The 17,892-nt window shown below is 35.9% G+C and overlaps 1 protein-coding gene across 3 annotated transcripts in view; it reads right to left on the bottom strand.

The window, feature by feature from the left end:
- kcnb2b (potassium voltage-gated channel subfamily B member 2b) overlaps positions 1-17,892 on the bottom strand; it is an 86,066-nt gene that overhangs the window by 7,881 nt on the left and 60,293 nt on the right. The gene's annotated exons all lie outside the window — the stretch shown is intronic.

A 17,892-nucleotide genomic window follows, 5' to 3' on the forward strand; every position in this document is an offset into this window, starting at 1 on the left:
CATTCTATTATTACGGTCTGTCTGAGTCCCAGTGAGTGAAATGGCTGCAGGGAAAATATCTGATTTATCTCATTATTTTTTCTTTGTGAATATTGATTTTTTTACATTTCAATTCTGGACAACTACAAGAAAAAAACACTGTACAGATCAAACCATGATTTTTAAGATAAGCTGAAATAGTGGATATGTTATTAATTAACATATTGTCATCTAGCCAGAAGTATTTTTTCATTTTTTTCTCATGTTTACATTCTCAGTAAAAGGAACTTTGATTTAGAATTGTGATTTGATTTCTGATTGCATCTACACTATATGGCAAAAAGTTTGTAGACACATCAACATGTGTTTGTTTGAACATCCCATTCCAGAGTTACTTCCCTTTTGCTGTTATAATAAGTTCTAATCTTTTAAAAAAGATTTTGGAGCGAGGCTTTGGGGATCTATTCATTCAGGGACAAGAGCATTAGTGAGATCGGGTGCTGATGTTGTGGTCAGTCAGTGTTCCAGTTCATCCTAAAGGTGTTCAGTGGAGTTGAGGTCAGGGGTCTGTACAGAACACTCAGGTTCCTTAGGAAATGATGCCTTCATGGACTATGCTTTGTGCACTGGAGCATTGTCTTGATGGAAAAGGTTTGAGCCTCTTCATTGCAGTGAAGGGAAGATTTTACTTTTAGATTTTGCTTTTATTTTTTAAATTATTAAATAATATTGGTCCTATGTATCTTTCAGACCTATTAAAGCCATATGCTCCATCCAGAGCACTTAGGTCTGCTGGGCAACTGCTTTTAGTATCCCCCAACGCAAGATTAAAGAGCAGAGGTGACCGTGCCTTTGCAGTAGCGGCCCCCAAACTCTGGAATAATTTGCCTTTGTACATAAGGAAGGCTGCTTCACTTGCTGTTTTTAAATCACATTTAAAAACATATTTGTATGGTGCAGCATACAACGCAGTATGAGAGTTACCTGTTAGGAGTTCTTTTTAGTGTGTGTTACTAATTATTATTGTATTTATTGCATTTTTATTACTTTTATTTAGTTTTTATTTTATTTTATTATTATTATTATTATTATTATTATTATTATTATTATTATTATTATTATTATTAATAATAATATTTTATTCCTTTTAGTTGTATTGTTTGTTTTATATTGTTTGTATAGCACTTTGGAGAACACTTGCTGTTTTAAAAAGGTGCTCTATAAATAAACTTTGATTTGATTTGATTTGATTTGAAATTGTATTGATAAAAGCATACAGAGGCATTCTCTACAATTGTGCAGAGTTTTGGAAGGAACCAGACATAGCTGTGATGGTCATGATACTGTATCCTTGAGTGAACATTTGGTTGCCACCAGGATATAAAAATTTGAGCGAGAGAGACAGAGAGCAAGAGAGAGAGAGTGCGAGAGAGAGAAAGAGTGATTTGTGTTATGTGACTATGCTTCTTTTCCAGGAATTTTATAAATAAAGATCTGTTCCTGCTGCAGGATCTTTTTTAGGAACCAAGAAACTGTATGCATACTGTATTACTGCCAAGGGAACCATGGACCGGTTTACTTACTGATTCAAAGTCTATCATTTCTAAAGCCCATGGAGCAGAGCTTATTGTAACCTTCACAATATGTCTGTACCCCTCTCTAGCAATTCTAAAAAATGGGAAATTCCTCCGCTGTTTTGTTTTCACATTATTGGTGAGTCACTTTGTGTTCTGTATGTTTCTGGTAGCAAAAAACAACAACAACAACAAAGTGTAACTCACCAAGTGCCAAAAAAAACCCCTTTCAGTCTAAGTCTGCTATATGGTCACCCAGCAGGCTTGATCATTATACGTGATCATTAATCATAAATAACTGCTTTATCCTAGAGCTGAAGCTGGAGAAAACTATATGTGAGGTGGGAATTCACCCTTTGATTGCACAAAAATTCACAGTGCAACTTATTTTAGCCAGAACAACAACTGTGATGGTTTCAGGAGATGGGAGCAAACTAGAGAACCCAGAGAAAACCCATAGACAGACAAGAAGCCTAAGCTGTAAGGCACCAACTTTATTCACAAAGCTTCATATAATAAAAAATAAGAAATCTCAAATAATGACAATAATGCAGATGCAGAAAGAACTGAGTTTTTTTCTTTAAACAACCACACTAATGACCAGAGTAGATCATTTTAGAGTAGATAATGTGTGTAATTTCTTTACAAAGATCTCCAACTGTCCCACATTTCATTACACATAAGTGGGTGCTGCTTAAAGTAGTGGTGAGTGCTACTTAGAGTAAACCTGTTCGTATTAGCATTAGCCGATATGCACAGGGAGTCTGCGTTCCTACAGGAATGTGGTTTAAGAGAACCTCTAAGTGCAGGAATATTAGGGCATATCTTGATGTCAGTGGGCGAAAAGCTATATGGGAGTGCATTAGGATTCAGACGCAGCCGCAACAGAGACGTTAATCCGACCACATAGAGAAAAAAACGTTAGAGTTCCAGAAGCACTGTTCAAGAATGAAAAGGACATCTAGAGTATTTTACACTTAATTAAGAAGTACACCTAGCTAAATAAAGTTAAAATGCTAAAAGAAATATGTAAAAAAAAAAAAAGTTATATGGTGAAATAAAATGTTGGCATTTCCATCAGTTCAATAATGAGTTTGTTAATTAAGCAGTTAATAAGTTATAGAACGTTAAAAAGAAATTACCAGGCCAAAATTGATGCCGTCATCGATTAAACATGAAATCAAATTACAATTGTAAACTATGTCCATGAAACACAAGGGACACAAAGGGGTCCATTAAAAATGTTACACAAGACTTTTCCTTCCTGAATAAACATAATAACAAGGTTCTTGTGCCACTAACGCATTCTATGTGTTTTCAGTGAAAAGTTATTTAAGTGTTCTGAGAAGCTGAATGCTCGTCCAGCTGCTAGGTTTGGGACAAAGTGTGTGAAGCTTCTGCAATCACGTCACCAAAGTAACACCGACATCTACTCCAGAAGAAGACGGAGAAGACGCATAAACTCTGTATTACCATACAGACGGGTCACATGCGAATGCTCTGATACTGCAGGCGACAAAATTCAGATTTCATGACAATTTTAACAGCTAGAGAACAAAGATCAGAAATGAACAGGCTTCAACGCTTACACTTGGTTTCTACATAAATTTTCTCAGATCGTATAGAGTTAGCTATCTTCCTAACACAACATCCATTTACTCCAAAATGAAGCCATATTGTTCACGGAAAGCATTTGAACGTCATTTACTTTGGATTAAAGTGCACATTAAAACTCGTCACAGTTTTCGGGAACGTGTCCGCTTCATACTCTCACTAAGTGCAGAACTATAATATTTATAAGATATGAGACTTGTGGTACGAGACTTGGTCACTCAGATGTGTTTGTCTTTCTGGGTTCGATGTTTTATGGATCAGTGGTTAGCTATTTGCTTTGAAGGCAAAATCCAAGAGAAGAGAAAGGTCATGATGAAAAACACTATAGGATCTGAAAGAAAGATTTTTTTTTTTTACAGTGTGTAGGATACTTTGTTAGAAGTGAAGGTTACTGAGGCATGGGAGAGTAATGATGTCTCTGATATGATTCCATTCTGGTCCTCACTTAGTATGGACAAGGTGTATAAGTACACACTCTCTCTCTCTCTCTCTCTCTCTCTCTCTCTCTCTCTCTCTCTCTCTCTCTCTCTCTCTCTCCCTCACTCTCTTCTTACATTTTTTATTTGGTGACTGTAACTAAATTACATGAATTCTGTTGTTAAAATCATCTTAAAGCTAGATATCATTGAGCTTAACAATTGCTCATACAATTCCACAATTAAAAATAAAGCAATAGCTTATGCTAACATGGCTGGTTTTTGCATCTTGTTGATTATGTGGTTGTTTAATGTATCGCAACTAGACTTACTCTTCAATTCAATTCAAATTCCACATTCGATGACAATATGTGTTTACCTTCAAGCCAAGCCAGATGCTAAGACTTACTTTCCTAAAGCTAATTGTGCTTTAGTATGTGCTTAAGTGTGTGTGTGTGTGTGTGTGTGTGTGTGTGTGTGTGTGTGTGTGTGTGTGTATATATATATATATATATATATATATATATATATATATATATATATATATATATATATAGAGAGAGAGAGAGAGAGAGAGAGAGAGAGAGAGAGAGAGAGAGAGAGAGAGAGTGCACAATTAGGATAATGCTAATTAGAATAGCACAGCGTGTAAAATGAACCCTGATGAATCAGATGCATTGTGTGTGTTCTGAATTTTAAAAGAGCCTCATTAACACACTTGACTTCAAAGCTGCCCATTCACAGAACATGAAAGGAACTTCAGATAAAGGAAAAAGCTAGAAAGTCACTTACTGGAAAGAGAACCTTACTGGAAAAAGCCCTGCTAATGCTAATACTTGATTTTAGCTAACACTAATTGTTTTTCCTCAGTATCCAGGAGCTGGCACTAATGCTTCAGAAGTTGCAAGCTGACTGTAACTAATTGCTACCGTTTAAACAAAATAATTAAAATCTGTCTAAGATACCTTATTTTTTTAAATGTTTTATCTGATACAGAACTTAAGCTAAGCTACAGGTCACAAAGATAAGGGAAAACAACACTGTGTTTGTAAGCCACGTGAACACCTTAAATTCACCTCAGCACAGATTCTACAAATCCCAGAACCGAACTGGATAAATGGACAGTGTTCTTGCCGAAAAAAGTTTTTTTTTATGTTTGTTCACTGACACATTGCTCCAAAAGTTTTTGGTTGTTTTGAAATCTGGTGACTGAGAAGGTCATGGCATATCATAATCATTAATTACATCCTCTCCACAACATTCAGTGAGTCCTCATACACTCTAGCATGATAGGGGGAGGAGTCTTCCTGGAAGAGACCACATCCATCAAGATAAAAATGTTTAGGATAGATGTTCAGTCAGAAATACCTTGTATTGATTTGCACTGACACTTTTCTAGAAGCCGGACAAGCTGACCCAAACCGTGCTCGCAAAAATAAACGCTTCCTACATGATAACGGAAATAAATCAGATAAATCATTTCCTTTGTGTACCTACTTTTCTTTATATTGTTCAAATAACCCTGTAATAGACAGTTGAGAATCAACAACATGGAGTCATCCAGCATACAGTCTAGCAACTTGATTTGATTGTTCTTAAGTCGTACCTTCAACTGTGCATGAGGTAATATCATTATCCAGGTTTCACATGTTTCAGACAAAGTTTGCATCCCCAACTACATCTAAAAAAGCATGGAAAAGTGTGAAACTTGCCCAAAATTAAGGGCAATAATCTCTTCACCCAAAATTACCATATCTATCTCTAGATAGATAGATAGATAGATAGATAGATAGATAGATAGATAGATAGATAGATAGATAGATAGATAGATAGATAGATAGATAGATAGATGGGGCATCTATCTATCTATCTATCTATCTATCTATCTATCTATCTATCTATCTATCTATCTATCTATCTATCTATCTATCTATCTATAGATAGATATGGTAATAAGTCAATAAATTCAGACTGAATTTGTTTTACATAGATACAATAATAAAGGGAACATAATTATAAGCTCTCTGGCAATCAGTAATTATTTGACAGGCTGCACATACACAAACGGCATATTTTACCTTCTATTAAAATTAGGAATACACTGACATGTTGTAAAGATTGCTTATTCTTTATTTTATGCTATTTGTTCAGTATAAAGACTCTGGGATGATTTTCTTAAATCATCTAATGCTGAAGGTAAGTTATGGAGCTCTTAGCACATGTAATGCCATACATTAATGATATAGTCATGTGACCTGCTAATGATCGCATGGCCACAAGCACTACAATAAGAGCTTATAATGAGATTTACAAAGAGACCGTTTATCTCGTATGAATCAATTATGGTCACTACAGACGTGTAGCTCAGATCAAACTTTGATGTGTACAGACATCAGCATTGTGCTTACACAAGAATAGACCTGCACTCTCTATATTAAAAAAGGAGCAATACACACTTACTCAGACATTGTAGTGTAGATTGTGTTCACATGACTAACATTAACCTCATTTAAAAGCAATAAAATCCTCAATCGTCTCTTTATCTAAATGATCATTAATGTCAACAATCCAGGCTCAGTGGTTCCTCCTAATTGCTGGTGTGTGTGTGTACAGCTGGAAGAGGAAACCATGGAGGGAATGGGACTGACATTTAAACAGGTTAAACACGACTTGATATAGAAATTAAACCACTGCAGTATAAAGGTATAGTGTTTTACTATAATTCACAGCAATTGATTAAAATGGTGTCAGACTCTACAGCACCGCTGTAACACAACATAGCTTCAGATGTGTGTTCTTGTTTGTGTTACTGAGTGAGTGTGAAAGATAGATAGATAGAGAGAGAGAGAGAGAGAGAGAGAGAGAGAGAGAGAGAGAGAGAGAGAGAGAGAGAGAGAGAGAGAGAGAGAGAGTGCATCCTGTTCTATAAGCTGAAGAAGCAAAAGGTGCTTCACACTTGGCTGGACCTGAATAGGACAATCTGCACCTACACACACACACACACACACACACACACACACACACACACACACACACACACACACACACACACACACACACACACACACACACACACACATAAATGATCCAAAAAAACAAGAGCAATGACTTCAAGCTTTTATGTAGATGTTTCCATTCCGTTTTTAACAATCTCTTCTCAGTTCCAGCAAAGAGCTGGGAAGCAGGTTTACGACTGTAAACATGGCGAATATGATGAATAATACACTGGAGTGTGTTTCCATTGAGCTTCATAAACAAAGTGCTTTTCACGTGTTTATATGAAAATGTGACACCCCGGATTGGTTAAATGGTGCGAGCAAGAGAACAGCCATATTTGGATTGCTGTGCTGCTAAGTATGCAGATACACACACACACACACACACACACACACACACACACACACACACACACACACACACACACACACACACACACACACACACACAATCAGCCTTTGAGTGAAATCAGTTATACTCGAAAGTAGAGTGCTATGAAGTCTGTTTTCAACGATTTTACAGCTTAAAATGCAATTTCCATTTAAAGGAGATAAAAGGTTCTTCTTTTCCTTGTTTTTGTTGCAGACCCATGAATTCATGTAGTCAGCACAATGGTATGACACAGCAGCCAGAAATCGTTTATTTTCATGAAGAGTTATAAGGGCTGTGAAAGTCAGGCAAAGCAAAACGTCTGGGGTCCAGCACTTCCAAAGAAGCTCCTTACATATTGGGAAATCTATTCACATAATAACTCTCAAAAATTTCACATCACGTGTCACAGAGGCAAAGGCAGATGGATGTAAGTGCAAGCCATTTATTAACAATCCAAATCAGTAGACAAACTTGTGGTCAGAAACTTGTGGTTTAACCCCAGGTAAAGGTCAGACAGAGCATTGCTGGTGAGGCAAATAAATCAGGTGAGAGTGAGCTAATCTAAACTGGACTGTGGATTATGTATTCAGGCATTTACATAGTTAAATTTATATTTCCATATTAGCAAATACAGCTACATATGTTGAATATTAGAAATAGTCTGATGTCTATTAATTAACAAAAAACAATCATGCCCAGAATATTATAAAATACTGGTTTTATGTATACACAACTGTATAGTTTAGCTAACTAGAGCACTATACTTTTAGTTAGGAGCCTATTTAACCTGGCTAACATTGATATTACCTGTAGGTATCTTTTATTTTGTATTTACTCAAATTTGCTAGCAAGCTTGCTAACTACTAAAAGTATGTATTTACAAAAGAAGTCAAGTCTGCCATGAACTAGCTAAAATACTATAGCGATGTCATATGATTAAGATTGCTATTGACTGACTGCATTTAGCCTAAGCCTTGTGCTGGTTAACCAGGGCCACCTGTCACTTTGCAGAATCAGGGTGTGAGAGCGGTTTGTGCAGTGCTGCTCTCCACTTAGCCGAGTGAGAACACTTACAGAATGATGGAAGCAATTTAGAGATCATGTTACTGCGCTTTATTCCTCGATCTCTACTAATGTCATCATCTGAGTGCAGATTTCAGGGCATGCTGTTTTTTTTTCTACAGGATTTTCTGAGCTGCTCATCTGAAAGAGGTATAAAAAAAATAAATAAAAAAGAAGCAAAGTGCAGAAAAGACACTCAGGGAACAAATGGCACAGCGTCCATTACGAACAATAGGATTTTACCCAGTACTAAAAGTGGAATGACACTGACACTGAACTTTATGTGGATGAAGCATTCTACAATAGCACTGTAATGTTGCCTTATGAAAAAGACCTGTCCATCCCTGCCCAAAATGGTGCCTATTGAAGCAGATTCCTCCCAATCTGAACACTGCTGAGAGCATAGCTGATATGTAGCTGTATTTGCTGTCCATGTACAGTGTACTATATGTGTAAATGTAAATGTAGTGACTAAGTGTAGTGTGTAAGTGTAGTAAGTGTAGAATGTAAATGTAGTGAGTGAGTGTAGTGTGTAAGTGTAGTGTGTAAGTGTAGAATGTAAATGTAGTGAGTAAGTGTAGTGCGTAAGTGTAGTGTGTAAGTGTAGAATATAAATGTAGTGAGTAAGTGTAGTGTGTAAGTGTAGAATGTAAATGTAGTGAGTGAGTGTAGTGTGTAAGTGTAGTAAGTGTAGAATGTAAATGTAGTGAGTAAGTGTAATGTGTAAGTGTAGAATGTAAATGTAGTGAGTGATTGTAGTGTGTAAGTGTAGTGTGTAAGTGTAGAATATAAATGTAGTGAGTAAGTGTAGTGTGTAAGTGCAGAATGTAAATGTAGTGAGTGAGTGTAGTGTGTAAGTGTAGTGTGTAAGTGTGGAATGTAAATGTAGTGAGTAAGTGTAGTGTGTAAGTGTAGTGTGTAAGTGTAGAATGTAAATGTAGTGAGTAAGTGTAGTGTGTAAGTGTAGAATGTAAATGTAGTGAGTGAGTGTAGTGTGTAAGTGTAGTAAGTGTAGAATGTAAATGTAGTGAGTAAGTGTAATGTGTAAGTGTAGAATGTAAATGTAGTGAGTGATTGTAGTGTGTAAGTGTAGAATGTAAATGTAGTGAGTGAGTGTAGTGTGTAAGTGTAGTAAGTGTAGAATGTAAATGTAGTGAGTGACTGTAGTGTGTAAGTGTAAATGTAGTGTGCGAGTGTAGTGTGTAAGTGTAGTAAGTGTAGAATATAAATGTAGTGAGTAAGTGTAGTGTGTAAGTGTAAATGTAGTGTGTGAGTGTAGTGTGTAAGTGTAGTAAGTGTAGAATGTAAATGTAGTGAGTAAATGTAGTGTAGTAAGTGTAGAATGTAAATGTAGTGAGTAAATGTAGTGTGTAAGTGTAGAATGTAAATGTAGTGAGTAAATGTAGTGTGTAAGTGTAGTAAGTGTAGAATGTAAATGTAGTGTGCAAGTGTAGTGTGTAAGTGTAGTAAGTGTAGTATGTAAATGTAGTGAGTGTGTGTAGTGTGTAAGTGTAGAATATAAATGTAGTGAGTAAGTGTAGTGTAGTAAGTCTAGAATGTAAATGTAGTGAGTGACTGTAGTGTGTAAGTGTAAATGTAGTGTGCGAGTGTAGTGTGTAAGTGTAGTAAGTGTAGAATATAAATGTAGTGAGTGAGTGTAGTGTGTAAGTGTAAATGTAGTGTGTGAGTGTAGTGTGTAAGTGTAGTAAGTGTAGAATGTAAATGTAGTGAGTAAATGTAGTGTAGTAAGTGTAGAATGTAAATGTAGTGAGTGATTGTAGTGTGTAAGTGTAGAATGTAAATGTAGTGAGTGAGTGTAGTGTGTAAGTGTAGTAAGTGTAGAATGTAAATGTAGTGAGTAAGTGTAGTGTGTAAGTGTAAATGTAGTGTGTGAGTGTAGTGTGTAAGTGTAGTAAGTGTAGAATGTAAATGTAGTGAGTAAATGTAGTGTGTAAGTGTAGTAAGTGTAGAATGTAAATGTAGTGTGCAAGTGTAGTGTGTAAGTGTAGAATATAAATGTAGTGAGTAAGTGTAGTGTAGTAAGTCTAGAATGTAAATGTAGTGAGTGACTGTAGTGTGTAAGTGTAAATGTAGTGTGCGAGTGTAGTGTGTAAGTGTAGTAAGTGTAGAATGTAAATGTAGTGAGTAAATGTAGTGTGTAAGTGTAGTAAGTGTAGTATGTAAATGTAGTGAGTGTGTGTAGTGTGTAAGTGTAGAATATAAATGTAGTGAGTAAGTGTAGTGTAGTAAGTCTAGAATGTAAATGTAGTGAGTGACTGTAGTGTGTAAGTGTAAATGTAGTGTGCGAGTGTAGTGTGTAAGTGTAGTAAGTGTAGAATATAAATGTAGTGAGTGACTGTAGTGTGTAAGTGTAAATGTAGTGTGCGAGTGTAGTGTGTAAGTGTAGTAAGTGTAGAATATAAATGTAGTGAGTGAGTGTAGTGGTTTAGTGAACAAATATACCGTATACGTAATGCAGTAGTACAATACATTGTAGTGAATGAGTGTAGTGTGTCAGCAGTGATCTAATACACCCTGTGGTTTCATTTCAATATTAAACACATTCACATCAGGCCACCACTGTTGTATGAATTAATACTAGATCACCGGAGGTGGTTCCACAATCCATGTCTGTTTAAAAAAAATTATATTGTAATCACTTAGTTTAGTTTATGGGGCAAAGATCTGATTTATTGGCTAAGGAACAAACTTGTAATTGTAAACTTGGAATACCTGACAGAAGAATTAGGACTCTAGCAAAGGCTTCAGCTCTAGAAACTAAAGTACGCTGAACTACAGTAACAACACTAACGTGACAAACATTAAACTAGACTTCAACACTTCAACGAGTCGAAGCATCTTTTTGAGTTTGTAAGAACATTACGGAAAAAGAACATACACTAAACTGAAGTCACATATGCTACAGAAAGTGTTAAATAATTAGAATTACAGAGGTGAGATGTCTAATAGAAATGTGTACATTTTAAAGCAAGTGAACATTTCATGTGAATTCATCATTTGATAAATATTATATTTATATGAGTGGGTTTTCTAGGGAAGCCAGTTTGGCTGAAAAATATTTCATCATGTTGTTAAGTGAGTAATACACACATTTTCACATTTGCCTGTGGGGAAAGACTGGCCACACTCGCGTTTTTGATAATACACTAACACTTGACATCTGGTGTAGAGGGGGAGTTGTGCTCATCCTCCTACACACTTTCTTCCTCAGGCCTGTAAGCAAAATCCAATATAACATCCACCTCTGCTGTCACATGTTCACACCAACAACCTGCTAAATATTAGCCATATTACATTATTATATCAAGAGGATTTTTCCAACAAAAAGCCTTCATAAGGTCGGATTAGATGTGCACATAGCGGGTCATTAGTGTGCAGGTTTTGTATGTACATGTATTGTGTAAATCTATTTGGCAACTGTAGTATGTCTAGTGTACAACTGTATTGTGTAAGTGTAGGGGGCAGTTGTAGTGTTTATGTGAGTGAACAGCTGTAATGGTGTCTGTATAATGTGTAAGTGTAGCGCACAACAGTTGTGCGTATGTACTGTAAGTGGATAACTTTATCGTGCAAGTGCATTGGACAAGTATAGTGTGTGTATAGTGTGTAAATGTAGTAGGTAGTTTTACTGTGTATGCATAGTGTGAAAATCCTAGCACAGCATGATCGATTCACAACAATGTGCTTGGTGCACACACGGTTTCCAAACCCTTCCGTGTGCCGATTGTGTTTGCATACAGAAGGCAGTACACGCAAGTGTGTGGAAAACGTGTGTGCACCATGCACATTGTTGTGAAAATCCATGCACAGTATGATCGATTCACAACAATGTGCTCGGTGCACACACGTTTTCCACACACTTGCGTGTTCTGCCTTCTGTATGCAAACACAAACGGCACACAATGTAAAAAACATTGAAGGGTTCAGTCACGGTTTCTGGTTTGAGGCTATAAAAAGAGCATGAGGATACAAATAGAAAGAGCAGCACGGAGTGAGGGATCAGACAATAGACACAGATGGATTACATCTCCTGTGAGTTGTCAAGGCTCCTGCGCTTATCATCATTCACCAGCAATAAAGAGAAAAAGACAAACCCCTCTAGACCAAATACACACACTCACGCAAACACACACACACACACACACACACACACACACACACACACACACACACACACACACACACACACACATTCTACAGACAAGCCACATAAAAGTAATGTAATGCTTTTCGTTTGCCTTGACTCTCTCGTTTCCTGCGAGGCCGTAATTAGTGTCACGAACAAATTTGTTGCTGCTAATGAGCCCACAAAGCTGCAGCAGTGTGTGTGTGTGTGTGTGTGTGTGTGTGTGTGTGTGTGTGTGTGTGTGTGTGTGTGTGTGTGTGTGTGTGTGTGTGTGTGTGTGTGTGTGTGAGTTTGTGTGAGGGAGAAACAGATAAAAAGAAAAAGACAGATGCACTCACACTGACCACTTGGCACACACACATATTCGCATCCATCAGCCTGTGTGTTTATGTGTGTGTGTGTTCTGAAATTACACAGCAGTATTCTAAACTGTTGTACAAACTCTTCTCTATAAATCACCCAAATATTAGTAACATGATAATACTCGCCAAGTCTAAAGACTAGAACTAAAGTGTGAATAATTTCTGTTAAATATGATTTTTTTTAAAAGGTTATTGAACCAGGAGATCTAAATATAATACAATATGATGATCATGGGCTGCTGTGGATTAGTGGATTATTTTTACCCAGACTTCATATGACATCACACCCTAACATCAGAAATGAAGAAAAAAATCCAACCTCCAACATACTGTACATAGCGACAGGCAACCAATCAGAGGGGAAAAACTGTGATAGTGTAAGAGTGTAAACTAATTGGATTGAGAGGACTGAAAGAAATCCCCTCCCATAAAAATAACAAAAATGTAATCAGGCATGATGGACTTTTCCATTGTTCTTGATGAACGTATTTATTTGTTCTCTTGGGGACTTTGGGGAAACTAGCAAATGAAATTTTATCCCCATTTTGGTGAAGTGGGTAAAGATGGTGACTAACAATGTAGTGGCTAGTGACTAACAAGACATGTTTGTGTGTTTCTCTGTTTTTTTTTTATTATAAAATTCTGTTATGTCAGACGAGAGTGAATCATCTAGTGTGCCTGTTCACCCTTGTGTATATTTATTGCATTGTGTTTTGGCTAGCATGCTAACACTATCAGACTTGTGTCTAGAGCGTTTGACAGGCTAGAGAACAAACTATACAAAGTAAAAATATAATATAACAGTGAGAACACTGAGACGTGACCAGAAGTGACGGTGTTATTCTTTACACTGAACTTCAGCTTACTAGCTAGAGTTATTGTTATTGTCTTTATTATCTACATCCGACTGCTGTTCAAATAATTCATTACTATTCAGGGTGTATCCAAAAAAAGTGTGTCCGCATACAACTATATGAACTAGATAGTTCGAGATAAGTCTTAGTCTAGCTCTACCCTTTTTTCTCTAACCCTACCCTTTAAATTGGATTATCCAATGTAACATTTGACATAAAAATAAACAGTGTTGTCATTGAATAATTTGATAATTTTGTTAGTGATAGTTTTGGTTGTGGATTTGTTTTCAAATGAAACAGGGATTTTGAGATTAATATTGACAACTCAATTTAGCTCAAGAAATGACTTCATAAAAGAGAAAAAAAATCACATGATACATGAAGAGGTAGTGCTTCAGGTTCTGCAGTTTATATTTTCTTTCCACTTTGCATTCCTGCGGTTGCCATTCAGGTGAAATAAAACTCTGCGCCTTAATATATCGGCCCGAGTCGTGCGTCACTTCAGATTAACGATACACAGAACAATGTTCGTCTTCGAAGGAACAGCATGCAAACCATGGTTTACATTTAAACCTCTGATCTCTTCCACACACAAAATTACTTCCATAAATATGGACAGCATTCAAAAACATGCAGCACAACAGCTGAGTATCTGATACAACACACAGAGCAGGAAATTGATCTTCACTGTTTGTTACACACCATAAATGTTTGGCATGGCTTATTGTTGTGTTTCATTGTTCTAACCTTTCACATGAGAACAGCATCATTTTACAGAATGTGACAGGTGCCTTAATTTGGCAGCTTTATCTTAAGCCACTTTCACATGCAGGACTAGATCAGATTCACATCCAGTACAAGGCTATAATGAGAACAGTCAATGTCATTATCTTGTGTCAGCAACGGCTGTAATGAGGACAAGAACTAGCGGATGGCACAGACTCGAGCCAGTGAAAGGAGAGAGAGATTTTCTCAATTTTCTGGAAATTGGGTGCCATTTTTTATTTTAAATTTAATAGTTTGTTTCAGGTTTTGTTTTGGGGACAGAATTTGGGGCTCATCAATCATTTACTAAGGTCAAACTGAAATAAATATTCCCACCAAACGTCCATTAACATGCTGATTATCTTCATACTCACATGATTATGTTGATTATTTCCTGTAAATCACCTGTACATTATCAAGTGTGTTTATAGCACTTCCAATTTACATTTAGTAATGGCTAATAAAAGACTAATCTTAAAGAGTGAAAATAAAGAATGAGTGAAAAAGAGAGAAACACATACAGTAATAAACGCAACACACAAAATTTTCCAATAATGCAGCTCTGCCACTGCAGCACACTGGCATAGACTATAGACACACTAACCTTTCATCCTTCTATAGGGTGCCATTTCTTTATGTCTTAATTTCTTGTTTTTCTTAATTTACGAACCTTCATTCAAGTAATTAATTCATAAAACTTTCTTTTAACTGCTCTATAATCTATTAAAAAAGTGCACTGAGACTGCAGTTATACGATCTGATGCCTATAAATTGGGGTTTACGTTAAAAATAAATTTACAGGAAATCTTTTAGGATACAAATATTCCACTGAACTGATTTTCATGATGTTTTTATGTAAATGCTTCTGTAATTCATTTACAAAAAAATCCCTTAATTTCAGCTTGACAAACGATGCTGGTTTTGTCTATTTACATTCATTCATCCATCTTCATTAACTGCTTTATCCGAGTCAGGGTTACAATGGCCTATTTCTGAGAACATATAGTGTTTGGAGTAATGCTTGGATGTTATGGGACTCCGTAAGCTTAAACATTGTGGCAATTAAGCAGATCCAATTTGGCGTGTTTTCAGGAGGTTTTTCAGGACATTAAGTTATCTAAACTTATTTCATCTCTTTATTTCCAATTGTCATGACAAGTTTTTGGTTATTATCCTCAATTTAATACGTTTGTAAAAATGAAACTTAAAGTAGTCCATTGTCTTGACTACTTCTTAGTTGAAACAATGATTATCTTCAAGCTGAGCTGACACGATTTTTAAGGCAGCAGGAGAATCATTTCATTTCTACTTTAACCATTGTGAAATATCTTACAGTGAAATTTATGTGTTCATGTATACATTACTACTCAGACACTCCCAAATACTCTCTAATACTTTTAATCTTTTGTCTTTTTGTCTTTTTTTCTTGCACTGTTTTCACAAGGTTGCACAGATGAAAGATTTGTTCTGTGTATTACCATGGTCCTGGAGAAACGTCTCATTTCACTGTGTACTGCAACAGCTATATATGGTTATGGAAATGACAATAAGAGCTTCTTGACCCGACTTGATATATATTACAACTTACATTTCTATAATATTGTTATACTACTTTAAAATGTAAAACAAAACAACAGTTTTAAAATTTCATTTTGAATCCCACTACATAAAACTGACCAGCACTCAAAGGGCATTGTGGGTAATACACAGTATCAAGAATAATACTGCATAAGAATTTAAACATAAAATAGCTCCTATTTAATGGATACTGAAGGATTTTTTTTTCACAGTAAGTACGCATGAGAAGGTTTTGGTATGGTGATATAATTAAAACTGCACTATTATGGATCATAAGGAATCCTATAATCCGTCATAGCTCACCGGTTTGAATTTAGATTTTTATAATCCTCTTCTGTAGGAGGCGCAGATTTCTACATTTCAGTACATAAAACGTTCCGTCAGTGACATTTTTCTAAATACACAGGGGAATTGGAGCAAGGCTTGAAGCGGGGGAAAAACTAATGAGGTGTGAAAGTTCTTCTTGAAGGTGAGTGCTCAAGGTGGCCTTGTCCGATTTTTCCTTATTTTCTGTTTTCCTTCCCTTGAGAAACAGAACCTACATGCCATAAACACCCACTCACAGATGCACACACTGGCAATGATGCCAGAAAATCATCCAGAGCGTCTGATACACTCTGCTTCGGGTCCAAAGATTCGTAGGCAGGACTTTAAATACAAAGTCTAAGCATCGCTAACATTATACACCATGTTAAAATAACCAAAAGATTGTTCTGGAATATTGATTGATGGAAGTATTGAGTTAAAAAAAAAAACAGATTGAGGAGAATTCAAATGCATTAACCCTGATAATCATTAACATAAAGAACAACAGTCATCTCTCAGGAGGTTATTATGTAATGCCGCTCAAGAAAACCAGCAAAAATAGACAATGTGACACAACACACACTGGCACACAATCCTAGGACATTCTTTATGTAGAAATGTCAAAATATCAAATAATTAATAAGTAATAGTGAATTAATAATTAATTTGGTGTCCAAGTTTGTTTTGGAAACATATAAAACACTTGTTGTTTTGCTTAAATAATGTACACCTTTATGAACACCTTTACACCTAGAAATGTAGTTAGACAATCAGCCAATCATGTACTGATTGTGGTCTTCTGCTGTTTCATGCCATTCAACACAACAACACACCCCAAGGATTACTTTGTGTTTTGCTTTTCTGATCACCATGGTTATAAAGAGTGGTTAGTTGTATTACTGTAGTTTTTCTGTCAGCTTTATCATTCATGATATTTCTGTCAGTCTGAATTTTCCTAATTTCTCTCATCAATAGCTGCTAGCTGGGTATTTGTTTTTCACACCATTCTTTGTAAACTCTAGATACTGTTGAACGAGAATGTGAAACATTCAAAACCAGTCAGTCTGGGAACCAACAAACAAATTCAAGTCTCTGAAATCAAGATCATTCTGATGTCTGATATAAACATTAAGTACACAAACAGCACCTTTAAGCACTGGTTGATTATATAATTCCATGAATTCCATGAAGAGATTCCTATTAAACTGGCCAAAGAGTGTTACTCTATTTAATATAATTCTGAAATATATCTTAAATTTTTAAATCATGATTATTTCTTGTTTATTGTCCAAACAATCACATGACCATCTTCTTCATTTCGAAGTATTGTTTAAAGAATCAATTTAAACTAAATGGAATTGAATCATTCTTGAAAGAATTTTAATGTTCTGAAGTCATATATCATACTCCCTGCTTCCTATCCATCAATGGGTCCCTTTCTACTGATAGATTGTGAAAAGGGATAAATAAAATGAACAGAACCAGAGATTGACTTCAGTCAGCAATTACATAGATAAGACGACCAAGACTAGCCAGTGAGTTTAATACAATGAGACAAGCAGAAACATAAAATATGTTTTGGATCTCACTAAAACAGAAAACCATAATGTTTTTACGTTTTTACATCAAATAAGAACAGAAGCCTAAAGTAAATTGTATTCCTGCTAAAATGGTCAGATTTAAAATTCAGAATGCTTTGCTTTAATGACATGTGACAGCATTATAAAATGCTAACAGGATTACTAACCATACATTTACAAAATTACTACAAAGACATTTCAGTATCCAGGTTTACCATTTAAAGTCCCATTCAACCTGAACCCAATTTATTTCATTACATTCTCATTGACTCATTGATCCACGGCT

The sequence above is a fragment of the Tachysurus fulvidraco genome, chromosome 25 (assembly GCF_022655615.1).
Source record: "Tachysurus fulvidraco isolate hzauxx_2018 chromosome 25, HZAU_PFXX_2.0, whole genome shotgun sequence".
In the NCBI taxonomy this organism is placed as follows: domain Eukaryota; kingdom Metazoa; phylum Chordata; class Actinopteri; order Siluriformes; family Bagridae; genus Tachysurus; species Tachysurus fulvidraco.